This window comes from Dermacentor silvarum, chromosome 2 (assembly GCF_013339745.2).
Source record: "Dermacentor silvarum isolate Dsil-2018 chromosome 2, BIME_Dsil_1.4, whole genome shotgun sequence".
Classification (NCBI taxonomy): Eukaryota; Metazoa; Arthropoda; class Arachnida; order Ixodida; family Ixodidae; genus Dermacentor; species Dermacentor silvarum.
This window is the reverse complement of record NC_051155.1, coordinates 40,833,069-40,854,890: the sequence shown is the minus strand read 5'-3', so window position 1 is coordinate 40,854,890 and position 21,822 is coordinate 40,833,069. Positions and strand designations below refer to the sequence as shown.

The 21,822-nt window shown below is 49.7% G+C and overlaps 1 protein-coding gene and 1 long non-coding RNA gene across 2 annotated transcripts in view; both read left to right on the top strand.

The window, feature by feature from the left end:
• Nucleotides 1–21,822, top strand: part of LOC119439977 (membrane metallo-endopeptidase-like 1) — a 668,359-nt gene that overhangs the window by 157,062 nt on the left and 489,475 nt on the right. The gene's annotated exons all lie outside the window — the stretch shown is intronic.
• The window catches only part of LOC125942981 (uncharacterized), a 29,350-nt gene continuing 27,331 nt past the window's right edge, over nt 19,804–21,822 (top strand). The window contains exons 1-2 of the long non-coding RNA XR_007465457.1: nt 19,804–19,874; nt 21,469–21,520. This is a non-coding gene — a long non-coding RNA (uncharacterized LOC125942981). The remainder of the gene's footprint in view (nt 19,875–21,468; nt 21,521–21,822) is intronic.

The following is a 21,822-nucleotide window of genomic DNA, read 5'->3' as shown; positions in this document are numbered from 1 at the left end:
GTAGCGTGACATAGGACATACAGCGCCTATTGACGTCTCTTGTGATGCCGCTTGGGAAAATATTGTAAGATCACTCTGTGATATTGTGACCAACACACCAGATGATCCTAAATAATGCGAGTAGGCTTGTGAAGTTGGTATTGTAGTTTTTTTCGCGCCTAATCGATATTCGTAGGTGCTATTTACTACATAAAATCTTCTTTACACCATGCTAGTACATTATTGCGAACATTGTTACGTAGCCAAGGTGAGCATGTTTGTTAAGAAATGCAGTTCTTATGTTATTTATACTGTATTCTGGTTGTATAAAGTTACTTTTAGCACTGTTTTAAGGAAGACTGTGAAATCGGTGTTGTAATTTGTCATAATTAAATTATTTTTCAGGTGGTGAGTATGGCCGAAAGGATTCGTGAGACATTTAACGCTACAATTGAAAATGCCGACTGGATGGTCAATGATAGCAAAGCTAATCTGCAGCAGAAGGTATGGATAATTTGAATTTACAGAAAAACAATGCTTGCAAAACAAGTTTATTGCTATAGCAATTATAGGGACACTCCAGGTGTATTTCAGCCATCCTAGTGAAGTTCCGCATAAAGTCCAAACACGGTAACATCATGGCCGCGCGCCGTACGCTGTTTATGCGAGACAAAGCTTCCGAGGATCAGCCGACGATCGCAGCAGAAATCGGGGCGGAAGCGTGCCGTCTTTGTCGCGTTCGAGCTTTATTCAAGACTATAGTCTTCGTGGATTACGCCTAAACGCGACAAACTTCGTCTGCCTGTCTCTCACTCGAGTGAACCGTCCGGACAAAACCAAGCATGAGGGGAGGGGGTGCAGAGAGATAAAGAGAAACAGACAGAGAGCGAGAGTAATTAATAAATTAACTTTCTTGGCGAGGCGGGATTTGAGCCCCGCTAACCACGGTCCGAAGGCGAGCGAGGCCGAACCACTAGGCTACACACCCTTGTAGAACACGCATTTATGGGAACCATATTGACGCGAGATAGGCTGGCACCTGCGGCCGCCGGCCGCTGCAACGAGAACGACGAAGTGTGTTCTGAAGCGCGCGCTCTCCGAGTGTCAGCCTATGTTGCAAAGAACATCGTTTTGCCAAGGTCCCGATTGCTATCTTCGTGACATTTTCTGGTGGAGTTGCTGGGTAAATGATACGATCGCCTGAGACGCAGCGTACTCCTGCCTCGTCGCCAGTGTGTAGTCCGACAGAGCTCACCCCGGTACACGTCCGTACCAGCCGTCGTCTTCAGGGGCTCCAGCCACAGCACGGTCTGCTACCTGATCCTACCAGGACAATGCACCAACCATCTACTGCTGCGCTTGCCGCGCCGACACAGGTCCTTTTGCATCAGCCGCAAACACCCAATGTGTTCCACGGAGGTGCTCTTGAAGACGTCGAAGACTGGCTCGACCACTTCGAAAGGGTAGCCGAATTCAACGATTGGTCCCAAGAGCGCAAGCTGCGTTATGTGTACTTCGCTCTCGGGGATTCCGCAAAGACGTGGTTCGAAAACCACGAGACGACACTGACATCGTGGGACGAATTTCGTCGGCAGTTAGTTGCCGCCTACACCAGCGCCGACAGAAAGGAGAGAGCGGAGTTGGCGATGCAGGCAAGGATTCAAGCCCCTAATGAGAGCGTCACGACATACATTGAAGATATGGCTCGGCTCTTCAGACGTGCAGACGCTTCAATGCCCGAAGACAAAAAAGTTCGACACCTAATGCGAGGCGTAAAGCAGGAAATCTTTGCCGGCCTTATCCGCAACCCACCGACTACGCTTGCGGCCTTTCTCGCTGAAGCCACTGCAATGGAAAGGGCACTACTACAGCGCGCCAGGCAGTACAATCGAAACGTGACTTCAATTTCGAGTGGCGTCCCTAACGTGACACTGGGAAGCGACGTCAGCGACCTGAGAGAATTAATAAGAGCGGTCATAAGAGAAGAACTCCAAAAAATGCAGGCGGTCGAGCCCCCGGTCGCGCGACTTTCTGTGGCGGAGATGGTGCGAGACGAAATCAGGCAAGCCATCCAAGTTCCTGAACGCTTCGGGGCACCACAACCGCAGGAGCAAGTTAGGATGACATATGCGGAAGCCGTACGACGTCCGTCGCTGTACAATACATCAAACGTCGTGCGCACCACGGAACAGACAGAAGTCGGGTTCAGCCGTCGTAATGCGCCGTTTATCAACGAGTCCAGGCCAAGAAAGAGTGATGTCTGGCGCGCTCCTGACCACAGTCCGCTCTGTTTTCATTGCGGCGAAGCCGGCCATATCTACAGGACGTGTCCCTACCGACGCGTGGGTCTCCGTGGGTTCTCTCCGAATGCGCCGCGTCCACGACCTGGTGAGCGTCCGGTGGAAATCGTGAGCTTCCTGGCGAGTCGTCCCAATTTCTTCGAACAGCCAAGGCACGAGCCTCGCTCGTCGTCACCGGCTCCATCACGATACCGGTCGCCAAGTCCTGCCTTCCGTCGAGACGCCCCTAGGCGCCGTTCGCCCAGCCCTGCAAACCGGGAAAACTGAGTTCAGCGACCTCCGGAGGTGAGGCCGCTGACGCCGAATGTACCGAATATCCTCCATTACGGCGCAAGCGACGACAGCGACGACAACAGACCGACATTCAAACGCACTCAGGGGATCCAAGGCACGTCGTAACATCGGATATACCAGTCAGCATAGACGACGAAGAAGTCACAGCTTTAGTCGACACTGGCGCGGACACCTCTGTTATGAGCCGAGAACTTGCCGCTAAACTGAAAAAAGTTTACACGCAGTGGACTGGGTCGCAGGTCCGTACTGCCGGAGGACACCTCTTAAAGCCCGTGGGCAGGTGTACAGCACGAGTGAATATTCGCGGCTTTACGTACGTCGGAGATTTCGTTATCCTGCCGAGTTGTTCGCGAGAGTTGATCCTTGGGATGGACTTCCTGCAGGCTAATGGAGCCATCATTAATTTGCAAGAGTCGCGGGTAACGTTTTCGACAGCGCATGCCATAGCAAGCAACAAGTACGACAGTCATGACAACGCCTTGCGCATCGTCGACGACAACGTCACGTTACCGCCGAGGAGCAGCGTATTAACCCTTGTAACCTGCGACGCTTTCGACGACAGTGAGGGCATTGCTGAGGCAAATATTCCGCTGCTGCTCGAACGGTATATCTGCATAGCTCGAGGCCTTGTTCAGTTGCAGAGCAAGCGGTCACTAGTTCTTCTGACGAACTTCAGCAACGAGTTTCAGCACGTACCTCAAGGCACGGCTGTCGCCTTCCTCAACCAAATTGCGGACTTCTCCGACGTCGGCACTTTAGAGGTGACTTCCCCAGACGTGACAGATGCTACCACGCTTTTCAGCCGCATTCACATTAATGCCGGTTTGTCGGAACAACAGAAGCAACGCATATTAGGCCTCGTGAGCGAATTCTCTAGCTGCTTCTCTACAGAATCTAAAGTTCAGCGCACCTCCGTTTCGAAACACCGTATTTTCACAGAGGAATCGGCGCGCCCAGTTCGTCAGCATCCATATCGCGTGTCGCCAATGGAAAGAGAGGCGATTAAACGCCAGGTTAAAGAAATGCTGGACGATGACGTGATTCAGCCTTCGACAAGCCCGTGGGCGTCCCCCGTTGTTCTGGTAAAAAAGAAGGACAATACACTACGCTTCTGTGTCGACTACAGACGGCTTAACAAAGTCACCAAGCGCGATGTTTACCCTCTGCCAAGGATTGACGACGCCTTGGACCGTCTACGTCATGCCCAGTTCTTTACCTCGTTAGATCTTAAGTCAGGGTACTGGCAGATCGAAGTCGACGAGCGCGATCGCGAGAAAACTGCATTCGTGACACCTGACGGGCTATACGAATTTAAGGTCCTCCCATTCGGCCTGTGTTCCGCTCCCGCCACATTCCAGCGAATGATGGACACTGTACTCGCTGAACTGAAGTGGCAGACATGCCTCGTCTACCTGGACGACGTCGTTGTATTTTCAAGCACGTTCGATGAACACCTGGCTCGGCTGAAGAGCATTCTTGATGCTATCCGCAAGGCAAACCTCACCATCAAGCCTGAAAAATGCCACTTTGGGTTTCAGGAACTCAAGTTTCTGGGACTCGTGGTTAGCCCCCAGGGCGTTCGGCCAGACCCTGAGAAGTTGGCTGCCGTTGCTGAGTTCCCTCGTCCTACAGATAAGAAGGCTGTTCAGAGGTTTTTAGGACTCTGCGCCTACTACCGTCGTTTTGTTGAAAGTTTCTCCAAAATAGCTGAGCCTTTGACGAGATTAACACGCCACGATGTGCCTTTTCTGTGGACGGAAGAACAAGAACAGGCTTTCACAGAATTACGCGAACGACTGCAAAAAGCTCCGGTGCTCGCGCATTTTGACGATGACGCTGAAACTGAAATCCACACGGACGCCAGCAACATTGGTCTCGGAGCCGTTCTTGTTCAGTGGCAAGACGGTACGGAACGTGTAATCGCTTACGCGAGCCGTAGTCTCACAAAGGCAGAGGCTAACTACTCGACCACTGAAAAGGAGTGTTTGGCAGTCGTTTGGGCCATCAGTAAATTTCGACCCTACCTGTATGGCCGGCCATTTCGAGCGGTCAGCGACCACCATTCACTTTGTTGGCTTGCCAATCTCAGGGATCCATCAGGCCGCCTCGCTCGTTGGAGCCTCCGCCTACAGGAGTATGACATAACTGTCGTCTACCGATCTGGACGAAAGCACAGCGACGCTGACTGCCTGTCACGTGCTCCGATTCCACTGACATCATAAGATTTGGAGCAAGATTTGCCGTTTCTTGGTGTCGTTGACACGGTGCGGATGGCTGACCTACAACGTGCGGACACAGACCTGCTTGCTCTTATCCAGTATCTTCAAGGAGCTGACGTTGTTATCCCACGACCGCTATCACGAGGACTGACATCGTACTGCCTGCGGAACAATGTCCTTTATAAGAAAAACTTTGAAAACAGTCAGGAAACGTTCCTTCTCGTCGTCCCTACGGCATTGCGCCAAGAAGTCTTGCAGGCATGTCACGACGACCCCTGTGCTGGACACTTAGGCTTCACCAGAACACTAGCACGCATACGCCAGCGATACTACTGGCCACGGCTATTTTCGTCTGTTCAGCACTATGTGAAAACCTGTCGTGACTGCCAGAGGCGTAAAGTACCACCCGTCAAGCCCGCCGGTCTCCTCCAACCTCTGGACCCACCTCCAGCGCCGTTCCAACAAGTGGGCATGGATCTCCTAGGTCCATTCCCTACGTCATCTTCGGAAAACAAATGGATAATTGTCGCCACCGACTACCTAACCCGTTACGCCGAGACCAAAGCTGTACCCCGGGCAACTGCTGCTGAAGTCGCCAAGTTTTTCGTCCTCAACATTGTACTGCGCCATGGTGCACCCGCTGTCCTCATTACTGATCGCGGTGCAGCATTTACAGCTGATTTAATACAAGAGGTGGTCACGTTGACGCACAGCAACCATCGGAAAACCACGGCTTATCACCCCCAAACTAACGGATTGACAGAGCGCCTTAACAGAACACTGGCCGACATGCTCTCGATGTATGCTGATGTAGAGCACAAGACATGGGACGAAATTTTGCCATACGTGACATTTGCCTATAATACAGCTGTGCAGGAGACCACCCAGCTCACCCCATTTGAACTTGTCTATGGACGTCGCGTCACGACACCTTTAGACGCCATGCTTCCAGTAGGCGACGGCACCACGGCAAGCGAGGGCGCTGATGACTTTATCCAGAAAGCAGAAGAAGCTCGCCAGCTTGCTCGGAACCGCATCCGTAGCCAGCAGAGTACCGACGCCCGTCGTTACAACCAGAGCCGACGGAATGTCCAGTACAACCCCGGTGACCACGTGTGGGTGTTGACACCTGTCCGTCACCGTGGGCTCTCGGAGAAATTGTTGCGACGATACTTCGGACCATACGAGGTTGTGCGCCGGCTTAGCGATGTGAATTACGAGATCCTGCCCCAAAGTGTTGATCCTCGCTTGAGCCGACGACGTCCCCGCCCCGAAGTTGTACACGTAGTACAGATGAAGCCGTACTACACCCGCGAGTGAAGTGCACCTTTCAAACCCTTCGCCGTCCTACGCAGTGTTGTGTGGTTATCCTCAGTTTTCTGTGACCACATTTGCCATTAGAGCTGTCTTGCCCCTTATGAACTTTATTCTACCCAGCCGACCGGGACGGTCGCTTTTGGAAAGGGAGAAATGACGCGAGATAGGCTGGCACCTGCGGCCGCCGGCCGCTGCAACGAGAACGACGAAGTGTGTTCTGAAGCGCGCGCTCTCCGAGTGTCAGCCTATGTTGCAAAGAAGATCGTTTTGCCAAGGTTTCGATTGCTATCTTCGTGACAATATGATTGCGTTGTACCAATGATTGTAAGAGAACTTGTTATGGGCGAGAAAAAGAGAAAATGAGAGCAAGCGAGAGAGATATACATTTAAAGAAACAGAGAGGGAAAGTAAGAGAAACACAGATAGAGAGAAAGTGAGAGACAGAAAGAAATGAAAAATGAGACGCTGCAAATGAAAAAATCAACGCGTTGGAAATGGTGTCGAAGAGACGCAACGCGTTAAATACAAGCCGACTGAAGCCGCGGCTCTGTAGCCGTCTTTAAGGCTACAGATAGCAACAGTAATAAAAGGCAACAGTAAGGCAACACTAATAAAAGGTCACAACAGATGGCGCGAGAGCTGGGCGAACGCGGAAAATTTGAATTGAGGTCAGCAAAACCTTTACTGCATCCAAGAATGAGAGGGGAGGGGAACAGCGTTAGGGGTGGGACGGGGGACAAGAGGAGTGTTACGTATCAGAGGCGGCAGAAGACTATCGTCTTTCGACGTCATTTGCAGCGAAGCAAGCAGATATGCGGCCACTTTTGTTTTGTTTATTTCTCTCGCTCTTTCATCAGATATTTTACATATTTTTATTTTTATTCCGCATGCTCACTTTAGTGAGCCTATAGATATAGATATCAAGATCATCATCATCCTATATTTATATCGACTGCAGGACGAAGGCCTCTCCCTGAGTTTTCCAATTATCCCTGTCTTTGCGGCAGCTGATTCGAACTTGCGCCTGCAAATTTCCTAAATTCAACACGCAATCTAGTTTTCTGCCGTCCTCGACTGCTCTACCCTTCTCTTGGTATCCATTCTGTAACTCTAATGGTCCACCGGTTATCCATCCTACGCATTACATGGCCTGCCTAGCTCCACTTTTTTCCACCTAATGTCAACTAGAACATCGGCTATCCCCGTTTGTTCTCTGATCCACACCGCTGTCTTCCTTAATCTTAACGTTAGGCCTAACATTTTTCGTTCCGTCGCTCTTTGTGCGGTCATTAACTTGTTCTCGAGCTTCTGTGTTAAACTCCAAGTTTCTGCCCGTGTGTTAGCACCTTTAGAATGCAATTATCTTACACTTTTCTTTTTCAACGACAGTGGTAAGCTCCCAGTCAGGACTTGGTAATGCCTGCCGTATGCACTCCAATGCAATTTTATTCTGTAAATTTCCTTCTCGTGATCACGGACCCCTGTGATGGAATTGACCTAGATAAACGTACTACTTTACAGAATGTAGAGGCTGACTGTCGATTCTGAATTCTTGTTCCCTTGCCAGGCTATTGAACATTATCTTTGTCTTCTGCATAATAATCTTAAACCCCACTCTTACTCAATCATTTGTTGTAATTCGTTCCCATTGTTGCTGAATAGGCTATGTCATCTGCAAACCAAAGGTTGCTGAGATATTCGCTGCTGATCCTCACTCCTAAGCCTTCGTAGTCTAGGAGCTTGAAGACTTCTAAGCATGCAGTGAATAGCATTGGAGATATTGTGTCTCCTTGTCTGACGCCTTTCTTCATAGGTGATTTTATGCTTTTCTTGTGGAGAACCAAGGTAGCTGTGGAATATGAATACCGAATATGACGTCGCATATTCTAGTCGAACTATCATAAAAGCTGAATCAAACTACAGTGTTACTAAGAAAGGATGCTTTGTAACAGTCCGGGCACTCGACAAGAGTCATCCGTATTTATATGGCCGCGCCTTCGATGTCACAGATCACTACGTGCTGTGTTGGTTGTCTTCATGGAAGGATCCATCAGGCCGCCTCGCACGTTGGGCTCTTCGGATTCAGAACTATGACATTCGTTTTATACCGTTCCCGGCGCAAGCGTGCAGATGATGACGCACTCTCCCGGTCATGTCTCCTGACGAGGCTGATTCCCTCTCCACACTTGAACACACACTGTCCTCTCTAGACATCTAAACCCTCTCTTCAGCGCAGCGAAATTATCCACAGATTACTTCACCCCTTGACGTTATCTCCGAAGCACACACACTTCCGATATCTCGGACGTTGCGTGGTGAAGCTACGTACGTCGTTATTCGTGACGGTCTTCTGTACCAGCGCAAATATTCGCCAGATGGTCGAAAGTGGCGTCATACCATGAACATGAAATCTGTGCAGCTTTTCACTCAAGGTCACGCAAGGTACTCACGCCGGTGTCTTCAGGATTTACGAACACCTTCTGCATTGATATTGTTACGATGGGGTGCGTTTATTTAAAGATGAATCGATGAAAAGGGGCAAAGGGTTGCCGCGCCGACACCGTGCCGCTCCAAAGACAAGCGCACTTCGTTCTCCTCTTCTGTCTTTCCGTAGCTTTTGCTTAACATTCCTCCCGTCACAGACGAAGCCCGCTGGGCGAGTAACTGTTACGTTCACTCTGAGTCACGTGGATGACAGCGTTTCAGGCGAGCGACGTGAGCAAGCTGCGTCTTCTTAGACCGGTAGCCATTGGACACGAGGCGAGCAATCAAGTAGTTTACATCACTGAGGCGATCGGTGATAAGGAAAGGCCCAGTGTAACGAGCCAGAAACTTCTGGCACAGGCCGCGCTTGCGAAGTGGTGTCCAAAGCCATACAATGTCCTCTTTGTCGTATGACACATTCTTATGTCGTGCATCATAGCGGATCTTGGAGTGGTCCTGGGATGCCAGCGTACGGAGCTGAGCTATGCGCCGTGCTTCCTCAGCGCGGCAGAGAGTCTGGGCAAGCGAAAAGTCCGCATGACGAGTAAAAGGTAGAATGGTGTCAAGGAAGTTGCGGGGTGGTCTAACATAAAGAAGATAGAAAGGGCTGTAGCCTGTAGTTTCATGCTTTGCGGTGTTGTAGGCGTATGTGATAAAAGGCAAGATGTCATCCCAATTTTTGTGCCTGGAATCCACGTACATCGAAAGCATGTTCGTGAAAGTTCTGTTTGTGCCCTCGACGAGACCATTTGTCTGCGGATGATACGGGGTCGCGTGGCGAAACTGGAAAGCACAGAGACGCAACAGCTCTTCGACTACGTCGGCCACGAACTGGCGACCGCGATCGCTCACAATAACACGAAGGTCCATGACGCAGTATAACGGAGGACAGGATGAAGCTCGAAACATCAAGAGCCGTGGCCGTTGGCATCACTGCGGTTTCCGCATAACGCGTCAGGTGGTCGACGCAGACTATAATCCAGCGGCTGTCATTGGGTGAGCGCGGGAATGGGCCGAGAAGATCAACTCCAACCATTTCGAAAGGAGATGATGGTGGCGCCACAGGGTGAAGGAGTCCGACCGGCGCAGTATTAGGGCGCTTGAATTGCTGGCACTTATTACAACTGGCCACATACTTTTCTATATCGCCTCGCATACCAATCCAATAGAATCTACCATGAATGCGGTGGTATGTTCTGGTGAAACCCTGGTGTCCAGCGGTGGAGTCGTCGTGCATAGCACGGAGTACGTGGTTTCTCAAATTCTTAGGGACCACTAAGAGGAGGCGGGCACCCTCAGCCGCGTAGTTCTTCTTGTAGAGCAGGTCATCTTGGATGACGAAGCCATTGTTACCTGTTGGCTGAGCAGCTGAGGCAAAGAGGCCATCCAGGCTGCGGTCGTTACGCTGCTCTTCCCGGAAGGTGGCCAGATCGGGAACAAGAATGTCGTCGATGGCGGCCAGAAACTCATCGAAATTGTCGGCGTCACATTCACTTGTTGGTAGAGGGAGCCTCGAAAGACAGTCGGCGTCCGCATGATGCCGGCCACTCTTGAAACGGACTGCAAAGCCAAATTCCTGCAAACGTAGCACCCATCGAGCAAGGCGGCCAGACGGGTCGCGGAGACCAACCAACCAACATAGTGAATGGTGATCAGTAACGATCGTAAAGCGGCGCCCGTAGAGATATGGCCGGAAGCCCGGAACTTCTGGACTGCAAAGACGACAGCGAGACACTCTTGCTCAATGACGGTGTAATTCTGTTCGGCCTTGCTCAACGAACGGCTGGCGTACGCAAAGGCATGCTCGGCGTCACCAAAACGCTGGACGAGGACGGCGCCGAGGCCGATTCCACTCGCGTCGGTGTGCAATTCTGTTGAGGCAGAGGGGTCAAAATGGCGAAGGATTGGTCCGGAAGAAAGCAGGAGCTTCAGTGGACGAAACGAGGAATCGCAATCTGCTGTCCAGGTGAAAGGGTTATCCTTGCGCAGCAATGAAGTCAGAGGGTAGGCAGTATCGGCAAAGTTGGGCACAAAACGTCGAAAGTACGAGCAAAGACCCAAGAAGCTCCTCAGCTCGCGTTGTGACCGCGGTTGTTTAAAGCCGGTAACTGCAGCGACCTTCTGTGGGTCTGGTCGCACCCCCTGCTTGTCCACTAGATGTCCAAGTTCTAGCGCCTCTCGTTGGCCAAAGTGACATTTCTTTGAGTTGAGGGTAAGGGCAGCTTGTTCAAGGCACGTCAGAACAACGTCCAGTCGATGGTTGTGCTCTGCAAAGGTGCGGCCAAAAATGACGACGTCGTCAAGATAACATAAACAAATCTCCCATTTCAGGCCGCGCAGTACCGTGTCCATAAACCATTCAAATGTTGCAGGCGCGTTGCACAAACCAAACGGCATGACGTTGAATTCAAACAAGCCGTCTGGGGTCACAAAAGCGGTTTTCTCTTTGTCAGTTGAATGCATGGGTATCTGCCAGTAGCCCGATCTGAGGTCTACAAATGAAAAGTAGGATGCGGAATGAAGGCAGTCGATAACGTCATCGATCCGGGGAAGTGGATACACATCATTTTTCGTCACAGAATTGAGACGCCGGTAGTCGACACAAAACCTCCAGGACCCATCTTTCTTTTTCACGAGGATGACCGGCGCAGCCCACGGGCAAGATGAATCTTGTATGACGCCCTTGGCTAGCGTGTCGTCGACCTGTTGAGCGATGATCTTGCGCTCTGATGCGGACACGTGGTAAGGCTTCTGCCTTATGGGATGCGCGGGCCCCGTGTCGATCCTGTGGCGAGCCCGCGTAGTTGGAACGCGAACTTTGTTAGCGTTCTGCGCGAAATCAAACAATGACGCATGCTTTCGAAGGACGCTGACCAGGGCTTGACGCTTCTCTGACGACAATGACTTGTTGATCATTTTTAGAAACGGCAACGAGTCTTCAGCACCGTGCTCTTGGGATTCATGGGACGTGTCATCAGTTAAAGCGCCTATGCTGAGAGTGGTATCCACTTCAAAAGAGACAAGTCGGATACCGCTGGGTAGCACAACAGACTGGGAGGCTAAATTTGACACCCATAGTGTAGTTGTTCCGCAGGCCACAGAGAGGACGCAACGAGGTACGAGCACACTTTTCTTCACAACCATCGAAGGCACAGGCTCAACAATTGCATCAAATGTATCGGCGTCGACACCGCAAGCAGCAACTCGTATTCTGGATAAGCAACGTGCCGGTAAGACAGTATCTTCAATGACGGCGAGAGTGCGTGGACATGTAGCAGGTTGGTCAGCAAGAGGAGAGAGGAAAAGCTCGCCGGTACCGCCGTCAACAGTGGCACCGCACTGTTGTAGGAAATCGAGGCCAAGAATTACGTCGTGGGTGGATTTAGCAAGCACTGCGAATTCCGCTTGATACACGTTATCGGAGAAGTAAACGTTCGCGATGCATATACCAATAGGTCGGAGCAACTCGCCACTCACTGCACGAAATGTATTAGAGGTGTCCCAGCGAAACATCACTTTACGGCCTAGTCGGGTTTTGAAATGTTGGCTGATAACAGAGAGACTCGCTCCTGTGTCCACTAAGGCCAAAGTAGTAACATTGTCCACTAAAACACGAACCTTATTATGACACATGGCGACTGGCGGAGGCATAGGGGCATGTAGCTGAAGATGACTAGCGACCGCACCTCCATTGGTCGCGCCGCCTAGTTTCCCGGCGGCGGTGACGTGAGACGCCGTCGCGGAGATAGCGACCTGCGCTGGCGTGAAGGCGGCGGCGTCAAGCTCCGCACAGAAGCTGGTGAGTCGCTACGGTAATTCGCCTGGTAGAGCGTCCTGCTATCAGAATCAGAGGACCAACGTGTCTCGTCACCTTGTCGGTTGCCCCGCCGATAAAAAGTACGCGGTCTTTCATAGGACGGTGGTGACGTGCGACGGCGGTGAGGACAAAATCGGGCGACGTGACCGCGAATGCCGCATTGGAAGCAGATGGGGCGTTCACGGGACGCACTGAAATTGTCAGTAGGAGGATAACTGGCACGGCCGTCCCACTCTTGAGGAACTGCAGGTGGTCTGCGTGAGTAACCGTTGTGAAACTGGTAACTGGGATGCGCGTTCGTAGTATGGTTTGACACTCCTGGACGAGGTGCGAAGTTGTAGGCATCTACGGAGGCGGCGGTAATGGACGTCTCACCAAAGTCGCCGGAAGAGAAAGGCTCTCGAACCCGAGGAGTCGAGAGGGGAACCGCCTGGCGTCGGTCAAGCTCTTCGCGCACCACTTGCCGAATCATTGAGGCGAGGTCGGGTGAAGCTGGGACCACGTCAACACTGGCGACGTTAGTCACGTTGGCCAGGCGACCGAACTTAGGTGTGATACGCCGAGCTTTGAGCGCTTCAAATGTGCGGCAGTGCAGAACGACGTCCGTTACGGATTCCAGACGGTCTTTTCCTATGAGGAACTGGTACACGTCCTCAGCGATCCCTTTCGGCAGCTGGTCAACTTTATCCTCTTCTGACATCTGAGGGTCCAAGGCCTTGCACAACTTAAGCACTTCCTCGATGTACGTAGTGCAAGTTTCGCCGGAGACTTGAGCTCGTTGCATTAGCGTTTCTCTGCACGCTTCTTTTTAGCTGTCGGATCTCCGAAACACTTCTTAATTTCGTCTACGAACTTCTCCCAAGTTGTCAAGCTTTCTTCATGGTTTTCAAGCCACACAGACGCTGTTCCCTTGAGGAAGAAGGCGACGTTGTTAAGCTGGGCGGTGGCATTCCAGCCGTTGAACCGACTTGCTCTTTGGTAGAAGCTGAGCCATCCGTCCACGTCTTCTCCGTCTTTTCCAGTGAAGGTGCGTGGCTCGATGTAGGGCTGCCATGGAACGCTGGTATAAGGTTGCGGATTGTCGCCGTCAGAAGCCACCTCTGGTGGCAGACCGGCAATTCGGCGACTTCGTCGAAGCTCCACGGATTGCGCCTCAGCGGTAGGTTCCTTGTCGTTCTTCGGGGGCGCCGTTGTTTTACCCCGCACCGTCCACCAAAACTGTTACGATGGGGTGCGTTTATTTAAAGATGAATCTTTGAAAAGGGGCAAAGGGTTGCCGCGCCGACACCGAGCCGCTCCAAAGACAAGCGCACTTCGTTCTCCTTTTCTGTCCTTCCGTAGCTTTTGCTTAACAATATTACTGGCGTGGGATGCACACCTTCATTTGCCAGTTTATCCGTGCCTTCCCATGAGTGTCAGCGACCAAAAAAGCCTCCTCATCCTACAACGAGTTCTTTACAACCGCTTCCGTGTCCTGCCCATCCGTTGGACAGTGTCAGGTGTGATCTGTATGGACCCCTGCCATTCACTACTGCAGACAACTGGTGGGTTATAGTCGCCGTCGACCACCTTACACAGTGCGCCGAAACTGCCGCTCTGCCCACCGCCACACAACAGAACATCGCGTCCTTCCTTCTTAACCGGTTTTTTCTTCGACATGATCGTCCACGCGAACTCCTGAGCGACCGCGGCCGTGTCTTCCTAACTGACGTGGTTGAAGCCCTACTTCATCAGTGCCCGCACGGCCTATCGGTCCATCGCACCCACACGGCCTACCGCACTCATATGAATAGCCTCACTGAACGGTTTAATCGGACTTTGGTCGGCATGCTTGCGACCCATGTTGCGTCCTATCAGGCAAACTGGGACATGATTCTCCCTTTTGCTACTGACGCCTGCAACACTGCTACGCAAGTCACAACCGGGTTTTCGCCTTTGTTCCTATTGTACGGTTGCCAACCATGTCACACCATAGACACATTACTGCCCTGCAACCCCGATGTCTCCCAGTATTCGCCCATTTACGAAACTGCCATATATGCCGAATAATGTCGTCAACTGGCCAGGCGTTTCACTACGACCGACCAGCAGCGCCAGAAACAGATCCGGGAAGACCACCCTTCCCCCCCTACTTTCTTTCCCAGAACACTCGTATGGTTGTAGTGTGTATACCTCCACGCTCCTGATGTGTCTTCTAAACTGCTATGACCGACCCTACCGCGTGGTTGAGCGTACATCTCCTGTTAACTACATCATCGAGCCTGTTACGCCGTCTGCCGATCTCCGCCCCCGTGGACGCGATATCGCTAACGTAGACAGCCTAAAGTCCTATTTCGACCATCCTGTGCCCACTTCTAAGATCGCCAGGATAGCTCATGCTTATTCCGCAGGGACTACTGCAATGCCAACAACATGCCTTATTACAGAAAGCTGCCCTGCTTCGGACTGTCTGCCTAATCGGTTTCCGAGTTTGACCAAATAGTGATATGCGTCGAGCGGAAAAGAATATAGTACATTGACCTCAAGTTTCCTCGAAACATCTCTTATTTTCTTTCGAAACACTGCATTCAGGATCCCCCACTGTGGGTAAGCGCCACAACCAGTCAGGTCAACAACAACAACTCCCGCAATTCATTCGTCAGAGACACACAGCAGCGGCGATAAATCATATTCCACAAATGCCACATACATGCATCACTGCTAAAGGCTTACGTTTAGAAAATTACAGAATTTATTTTACGCAAATATGTTTTAAAGAGAAGCTTTATATGGCTAGGCCAGACGAAAAAGCGCTTGTCCGTCGCATGTGTACAGAAAACTATCATCATCAGCATTGACTCGAGCGTCATCCTCTTCTTCCACAGCTGGCTTTGTTGCCGCTCATCATTCCAGCATAGCATTTCACTACTCTTCTGTCGTCGTAATGGGGAGGCCGAGTTTACGGTGGTATGAACCATTGCTTCAGCGGGTATGAGCCATTCATTGTCTTACGTAACGGACATATTTACTTTTGAAGCAATTTAATTTTGAAGAATCGCAAACGGAGTGGCGGCCGAATGCTGCTAACCGCGCCGCCGAGCAAACTAGAGACATCGAACGCAAGTCGATAATGGTGGACTGCGGCCATACCGTTAGTGACTTCGTTCTCTCCTTCGCAGCCGAACGTGTGTGTAACCTGATTAGGAAACGCAAAGACGTAACCAATAACTGAGAAATACCTTATTGAACCGTCGAAATTAACCCAGTGTGGGCGTTTATTACGCACGTCTTCTCCATCTGTATATTATCATCATCATTCTACGTTGCTCGATCCTCATCTTCAGTTGTGTGTGATCATCATCACCGGGTGTGTGCCTCTGCTGGTTCGCTCCCGAGTAGTCAGGCCGAATAAACGTCGTGCCAACAGAGACGTTTTAAGTGAGGGAGGCAGCTCCTTCGATCCTACGTCCTCTGCCCGCTCAGTCTACCCCCCTGGAGCTACGTTCAGGTCGCCACTTGCGCCCACTGTCCGCTAGCATGTCTCAGGACGCACCACCCTGCACTTCTACCGCTACCGTTCTGACACCACCAGCCACCCCTTACATCTTAAGCAGCCACCAGCGTGCCCCCATCTCTTCGCTGGTCTTCATGGGGAAGATGTGGAGGCTGGATGACTACGAGCGAGTAAGTTCCGCCAATCATTGGGACGACCCCCACAAGCTCCGCCACGTCTCCTTCTACCTGACGGGTGTGGCGAAGACATGGTTCTTAAACCACGGGATAGACTTTACTGACTGGGCTGCCTTCAAGCAGCAGCTCCGCCAAGTATGTGGTACACCGGCTGTTCGTTCTACCATCGCAAAGAAAACCCTCTAAACTCGCCAACAGCGGCCAGGCGAGTCTTAAACATCGTATATCGAGGAGGTTCTTGCGCTTTGCCGCCGTGTGAGTTCATCTATGTCAGAATCAGACAAAGTGCGCCACGTTCTGAAAGGCATTAGATCAATCGCCTTCAACGCCCTTGCCACCAAGAACCCCGCTACAATCACTGACATCGTTACAACGTGTCAGCGCCTGGACGAACTTGAGTCTGTTCGCCTTCAGATGGACGTTGGCGACTATTCTTCTACGGTGGACCCACATCTGCTTGTCATGATACGAGCTATGATACGCGAAGAATTACAATCTATGGGCTTGTCTTCACCGTCGGGATGCCCCAGTGCGCCTTCTAGCACGGCCTTGCGTGACATCATCAGGGATGAACTGGCGTCCTTGACCTGAACCACGCGCGTGCCACCCTCCGTCTCTCGTCCCCTACCAACGTACGCGGAAGTTGCTGCCACGCCTCCGGGAAACGCCAACTCCACGGTGCCGCTACCCACGTACGCGTCGGTTGCTGCCACGCCTCCAGTAAACATCTCGTCGATGACGCCCGAGCTTTCATCGGCCCATTTGACTGCACTGTCCGGGGCCGTACGTTTCAGCTTCGCTAGTTAACTAACCTTCTGTATGGAGTGCTTGTGCGGGTATTTTAGGCATTGTCTTGATATTTTCCCCCTATATTCAGTACTATTTGTGGTTACGCATGCAACATGAGTGCGTGAAAATACATTTTCGCTCTTCTATAGCGATTTATTTTCCAATATAATTGCAGTTAAAGGACATGGTTTTGGGAATTGGATGCCCGGATTATATTTTGAACATCACATTTATTGACCGTCTGTACAAACACGTAAGTACATTTCCCCAATCCACGGCAGAATGTTTTCGTAATAAATTGGGATCGACTGCGTTTGCAGCTGTGCACTTATGCCACTCACGGCCACAGCTGCGCTGGTCCCCCGAAGCTACGGGTTATGTGCGCTGGCACTCCCACGTCTATTATTATCACACATATGCGCGCGCACACACACAACATTAATGGGGATACAACCAACTCCATAGCTTAGTCAGTGGAGCACCGCGCTCTTTATGCAAAATGTGGGCATGTGACTCACGCCGGCGTCAAATCACATTCTACGTCACTTTGATTTGCTTTTATAACGTGTGCTCTATAGAGTTTAACGAATAAATTTAAGTGCAAAAGTTTCGTTATTTCATCAGACTTGTGTCAGTATGTCTTCAAAGCCACTCACCCTTTCTGTTCCTAGATGCAGCGCACTTATGTACATACAGCCATTCCTATTGCTGCTATAAGCTTAGCGTTTAAAGGCAAGCCATGACAAGACTCAAATGAGTATTAGTTTCTATTGTACGCCGGCAGTTGTGTGCACTGCTGCGGAACATCACGTTGTGTTTTCAGCCCACCGAGATGGCTTAGCTGCGTTTCGGTGCCAAGTACGAGGTCGACGGTTAAATTGGCGGCCACGGCAGCCACATTTACAATGCGGTGTATTTCGAATGGGGCGAAATGGGACAGCGTTCGTGTACAGTGGATTTGGCGCACTTTAAGAAACCCCAGTTGGTCAAAATTGAAAGTCCCTCGCTCAATTTTGCTCAGATGTTCTCAAATGTGCTGTTTAATAAAAGAGCTAATTTGCTCATGTGATTACAAACAACCACTTGTAAATGCAAACTATTTGACACCAAAGTGTAATGTAAGTAAATGTGAAGGATGTCATTTCTGTACATGATACGGGTAAAACTTCAGTGGCGACTTCGCGGTACATGCGAGAGAGAAGTGCCTGAGCATTAGTTCGAACCTCTATGAGGTCCCGTATCTATGAGTTAAACCGCGTTAATCATATTGCAAAGTGTTGCTCAGGAGCTCAACTGACACACGTTCAGCCTCTACGATGAGCTAAGTGTGACTGACGGTTGTCCGGAGAAGACCATAGTCAGTTGAAACCTACACACACTCACGCACAAACGATGCTTTATGTCTGTGTCGGCCGGACCCCGCCCGAAATGAACGAGATAATTCATACAAATGTTCTCGTTGGGGAGCGAATTCCATAGACCGAGCAAGCCGCTCCGTAAACATGCTCTCTCCCCCCCCCCATGGCACCTCACATGTGCAGTGGCGTATCCGCTCGCCCGCTGGACCCACCGGCCCGTAAACCCGCAGAGCTATAACTCTCCATTAACACTGTTGTCGTTTTTATTAGGCTGGCTATGCAATATCGTATCTGTGAATTTGTGTTTGCGTGTGAATAAGGTGCCCCGCAAACTGTGCTTTTGTGGTGTTTATTATTGACGTCACATTTTGTGTTTATCTGAGTGACTTACGAACTGCTTTAAAGGGTATTAGACCTACGTCAGGCCTTGTAGCCTAACTACCAACCTCCTCTTGATATAAGAGATGCAAGAAATTAAATAAAAATAGCGAGAGTAAAAACTAACTTTTGTTAAATAAGCACACGTCAAGGACAAACCGGAAAAGGAACACCTTAAGGCGTCGTTTACGACCTCTATGGAAGGTATTTCTCTATTATCATGTCCAATAAAAGCTAACAACGCACATGCGTCTTTGTTCTTTCACCACATCTTCTACGTTTACACATTCAGTAGTGAGTCTGTCAGGAAAAATGCGCAAGAAAGCTACATGTTCTGAGGACGGACTAAATTCTGCACCACGAAAAGGACAATGTGTCCGGAAATGACACCAACGTCTCGCAAGAATTCTACATTTGAAGACTTGCTGACCGAATTCGACATGTCATTTAACGTAAGGCGATGATCTAATTTGACGCAAGTACACACTTCCTCGGTTGAAGCTGAAAGAACTTATTGAATATGTTTTTGCTTAACACGTCAGTCTGCAGAAAGAACAATTTTAGCCCGGCGTGCCCTCTGTGAAGGAGATTGCTTTCAGCAAGAAGGGTAAGCAACCTGTTCTATCGGAAAACTTTTGGTAGCAAAATGTGATACCAATAAGCTACACGCGAGACTCCACTTGATATTAATTATAAGCAGAACACGCCATTTTTTTCTGCCCATGGAAAAAGGTCTTATTCATCTCTCTGCGTTATTCAGAAAAACAGTGAGATGGGGAAACATATATAAAATTGAAGCTGTTAATACATCTAATGATTATCAGAACAACTCGATCTTGCCATTTCAACAAGAATGTTGAAAGCTTACGTCCACGTGGAACGCTTCTCTCTAATAAACGCTTTCCGCAGGTACCCAGATTCAGTACCAATACGACTATACTCGAAATGATGTACTTCTTTCAACAAAACAAGTACTTGAAGCGATTCGCTACATTAAGGGAACCAAGTCTCAACAACAGGTAAGTTGTGCGAGCATCTTTAAAAAAAATGCAGTCATGTATTAACCCAGACATGTTCTGCACCTCTTATAATGGATGCTTAACTCGCAGAAATATTCAGTGCAGTGAGTTTTCAACTACAGATTAGCTTTAGGAAGCTGCACAATACGTAAATACCTGATTGTTTTTGCCTATTTTTACCTTGTTACAAAGGTGGAAGAAAAGCGCCTTAGACGTGGGAGGCTTCTACTATCCTCCGGAAAACCGAATCGGTGAGAACGATAATGATTTTCTGACTCATTATCGAGGACGCTTTATATAACGCATAAGGACGCTTTATATAATTGCTTGAGAGTAACTTAGTGAAAAAGGTGCTGATATTAATGTCTCAGTGCAGTATAAGCTTTTAATTTTTTAATCATGCTATGTAAGATCTACTGCACAAATTATGAAGTTCCACTGTTCGTGACACCCGACTCACAAAGAAAACTTTGGTAGAAAGTCACTTGGGTACAGCGATCATTCGCGCTCTTTGAAGAGTCCTGGGGCGCTATAACGTAAAATGATTCCCCCCCCCCCCCCAAACAGTTTTTATTCCAAACTCCTGACGTCAAATTTACGTAACCACCGACTCAAGCATCGGGCGGTGACCAGCAGCGTTGTCTGAACAACCCAATCAAACACCCTCCTCGTTTATAGGAGGTCACCTTTGTTCACTTTCAAAACCGATAGCATTGTCTACACGCAGCGGTTTTTCTGATCTAATTGGCTGACAAGAGGCGAGGAGCACGCTCTAGTGGAGAGGGTTTCGGTGGGGCCGAGCCAGCACAGTGAAAAAAGATAACCGCGCGAAGAGGGTGGTGCCGGCTTCTCCGATTAGGCTGCTTCACCTTACTTAGGTTGTGCTGGCTGGTCGAAAATCGCGGCGACGTGCAACGGAATCAGAATGCCGATAAAACGGATCCTCAGGAAGGAAGAATTAGTAGAGCGATGTCGTATGCATGCCGAAAGGGCTCGATAACGTTTTACTGCCACGCAAAAAGGTTTATCATGCGCAAATAAATACATGCTCACCGGCAGGTGCGAGTAGCGAGGGCCTGAGCGATCGGCGGGCAGCCATCTTCTATTCCTTTCGGAACGGGGCAGTCTGTGGCTATCCAGAAAAAATTTCAGTTTTGTTCGGCATATTAATGCATTTTTTTCGCGTACACGTCACTTTGACGTGGTGAGTTTTCGCGGTTTTGTGAGATCACGTGACAGACAGGCGAAGTGGCAGTAGCCAGAAAACATTGGACTAATAGCAGAGGGCTAATGGTGAAAAGGCGTCGAATCAGGAATGTATATTTTTCTTTTGTGTGGTTTAATGATGCATAATCAGTGTGTACACATTATATCAGATGGGGAGCTATCGCGGTTTTCATGACGTCGCGTGACAGACAGGCGAAGTTGGGAGTGGCCCGAAAATGTTTTGACCAATCGTGGTGGCTGATTACAGAAATTGGAATCAAAACAGTTTGAAATCATTTTACGTTATAGCGCCCCTGTGCATGCGAAGAGACTATTGTTTGCTCAAAATGCTTTATTTGTGCTTTTAATAAGCAACGCTTCGTGACGTACTATGTAAGGACAGAAACTTGCTAATGTGAAAAATACTGGGATGTGAACCTCGTTTAATAATAATTGTGATAAAGGCTATTCATTATTCAAAAAGATATTCGAAAACTGTTTGGTACTCGATTCGATTCGCCTCTTACACTAATCGATTCGTATTCGATTCCGTCTCAAAAATCACTATTCGCACACCCCTAAATAAACGACGTGTTTTCTACTTTTCTCGGAAACTTGCAGTTCATGTTCTCATTTCAGAAATACCTTGGGCAATGTTCCGTCCTCCGTTTTTCCAGCGAGGAGTTCCTCGGTAAGATATACACTGTCTGTATACAGGGTGTTTCAGCGAACACTTTCAAAAATTCTTAAAGGTTGCCTGTGGCAGTTATCACAATTCTAGTTGATGAGTTGGTCTACTCGAAGAGGCGGACATTAATTGCACAAGAAACTGAAATGCATAATCGAATAATTAACATAAATTCACTAATTATGTTTTTAACTAATTACCTGATGGCCCATATTGCAATTTACATATTGTATCCGTGCAATTTGCAAGGTGGTTCCACTTGGAACGAATTCTCGGGATGGCGCCAGTTTCGAGATATTAATTCT